Below are 3,014 nucleotides of genomic sequence, written 5' to 3'. Positions count from 1 at the left end.
TTCTTTCTTTCTTTCTTTCTTTCTTTCTTTCTTTCTTTCTTTCTTTCCTTCCTTCCTTCCTTCCTTCCTTCCTTTCTTCCTTCCCTCTCTCTCTCTCTCTTTTTTTCCTCACAGTGCCCATCTGTAAAATTCCTTTCTAAACTCACCCTCTGGTTGTCCATGAACTCATCCTTTGAATTTAAGAGCCGAGAACCCAGAAGCCACTGACTCGGTTGAAGTTGGCTATGGCCACAGTGCCTGTCACCCTAACTCCTGATTAAACCCATCTGATGTGAGAAAGAAATCTTCCTTCAAACTAAAAATTGTCCCATACCACTACCTACCCCTAAAGTGTCAGTAGAACTGAAGCTAAGAAACTTAGCTTCGCATATTCTTGTGTTGGGGACCTTCTTTACTTAAACTGGGTAGTAGTTTGAACATGAACATCCTCCACAGGAGAGACAGCTAAAAGTAAGGAGCATTTGAGGGGTAGTCTGGAGACCTAATACAGGGTAAGCTTTCTAAAGTATCTAAATATACGAAGGTGATCTAAGTCAAATCACCAAATGTGGGAGTTAGAGCCCCAACTGAACATCTTTTGTCACCCAATGGAGCTCCTACTACCAGAAATGGGTTACAGCCAAAGGGGTCTCGTAAGAATCCCCAAACAAGCCAGGCTGTTGCCAAGGCTATGGGTTGCTCTCCACAAACTTATGGCAAGGCCCTATTGCTAGAGGCAATGCCTACACAACCCATTGGACATGGGGAAGTTGAGCTCATGCCTACATAGAGCTTCACCCCTAGTAAATAGAGTTCCTGGTGCCAGAAGGTACTCTCCATGCTACCAAAGGAGAAATGCAAACAGCAGCCCAGCTACAAAAGCTTCAGTCCACCGGGGTTTCCTTTTTGCAAGATCTGTTAGTGCAATGGCGGCACAAAGCCTGTGGGAGTCCCCAACCAATATTCTATTTGAGTTAAGGCCTAGTCCATGAGACAGAGCCCATACCTGACACTGCTGTGGAAACCGAGAACACGAGACCAGATAAGCCATGGTAGAAAAACAAACGCCATTGTTCTATTAAAGGAACACAGCAATAAAATAACTCCTGATGACATTCTGTAAAACCCACAGATCCGCGTTTCACTCACTAATCATCAGAGAAGTGCCCTCTTGTAGCAGATGGGAACTGACAGAGACCCACAGTTGGACAACATACAGAGAGTGCCAGGCTCTGAAACACTTAGTTCTAAACGGGATGTCTTCACCAAACCCCTCCTTTCAGGGCTCAGGGAGCTATTTGTGGAAGATGAGACAGAGCCAGTGGAGATGGAGGACATCAAGAAAACAGTACAGAACAGTACTGACGCACATATCATTTCACGGAGACTGGCATCATGCACAGGACCTGTACAAACTTAAGCCGGGCACGATTCCAGTGCTTCGGGGAAACACAATCTCCCATCCTAACCAAGATGCTATCTCCAATGGACAACCACTTGGAAAAAATCAGTTTTCCCCAGTGGAGTCTCACGGGGATATTAACCACACTCAAGGACAGGCCCCATGCCCAGCCGTAAATGGCTGGCACAGAACAAACAAACAAACAGTGGTGTTTTTGTAGATCTTTCCTTTCATAGTGCTTTGTTTGGGCATTAATTTTTTTTTTTTACTGGTGTTTTGTTTGTATATTATGGTTTCTGATTTTGTGGGATTGTGTGTGTGTTTCTTGTCCTTTTTCCCCCATTTTAAAAATTTTGGTTTGTTTGTATGTTTGGTTGGTTTCTAAGGAGAGAAAGAAAGTCTGGAGTTGGATGGGTTAAGAGGTAGGAGGATCTGAGAGGAGATGAGGAGTGGAAAGCCATCATCAGAATACATTGTATAAATTTTCAATTAAAAAAAAAGAATACTAGATAACCTTAGTACCAACTTCCTAACAGAGATGTGTGTGCTTGTCATGTAGGAATCTGCTCAAAAGAAATCTCTATTTCTGTTTATGCTGTTGTTGTCATTTTTCAGACTGTCTCACCATGAAGGCCAAATTGGCCTAGAGCTCACTGTGTAGTCATTCTGGCCTAGAGCTCACTTTGTGGCCCAGGCTGGCCTTCAACTCACAGTCCTTCTGCTGAGATTATAGGTGGCATCATTTCTATTCTGAATTCATTACTGGCTCTACCATCCAGTGCCTTTTTATGTTCAAGTCAGAGCTGTCACATTTGATTCTTCCTTCCACCTTCAGTTTGGATCAGAGAGGTGTATAAAGCCCCCAAATTCATGTGCTAAAGACGTAGTCTCCAACTTGAGAGGAAGTGGCACAGTTCTTTCTTTCATTTTTAAATTTATTTTTTTTAATAAATTACAGGTTATTCACTTTGTATCCTAGCTGTAGCCCCCTCCCAATCCCACTCTCCCTCCCTCTTCTCCCTCTATGCCCCTCCCCTAGTCCACCGATAGGGGAGGTCCTCTTCCCTTCCCTCTGACCCTAGCCTATCAGGTCTCATCAGACTGGCTGCTTTGTCTTTCTCTGTGGCCTGATAAGGCTGCTCCCCCATCAGGACCCAGCCACTGAGTTCATGTCAGAGACAGTCCCTGTTCCCATTACTAGAGAACCCACTTGAAGACTGCCATGGGCTACATCTGTGCAGGGGTTCTAGGTTATCTCCATGCATGGTCCTTGGTTGGAGTATCAGTCTCAGAAAAGACCCCTGTGCCCAGAATTTTTGGTTCTGTTGCTCTCCTTGTGGAGCGCCTGTCCTCTCCAGGTCTTACTATCTCTCCCTTCTTTCCTAAGATTGCCTACACTCCGCCCAAAGTTTGGCTATGAGTTTCAGCATCTGCTTTCTTTCCTACCTTTCTTTCTTTCTTTCTTTCTTTCTTTCTTTCTTTCTTTCTTTCTTTCTTTCTTTCTTTCTCTCTCTCTCTCTCTCTCTCTCTCTTCCTTCCTTCCTTCCTTCCTTCCTTTCTCTTTCTTTCTTTCTCTCTCTTTCTTCCTTTCTTTCTTTCTTTCTTTCTTTCTTTCTTTCTTTCTTTCTTTCTT

This window comes from Psammomys obesus, unplaced genomic scaffold (genome assembly GCF_907164565.1).
Source record: "Psammomys obesus unplaced genomic scaffold, mPsaObe1.curated_primary_1811, whole genome shotgun sequence".
In the NCBI taxonomy this organism is placed as follows: domain Eukaryota; kingdom Metazoa; phylum Chordata; class Mammalia; order Rodentia; family Muridae; genus Psammomys; species Psammomys obesus.
This window is presented reverse-complemented; position numbering follows the sequence as displayed.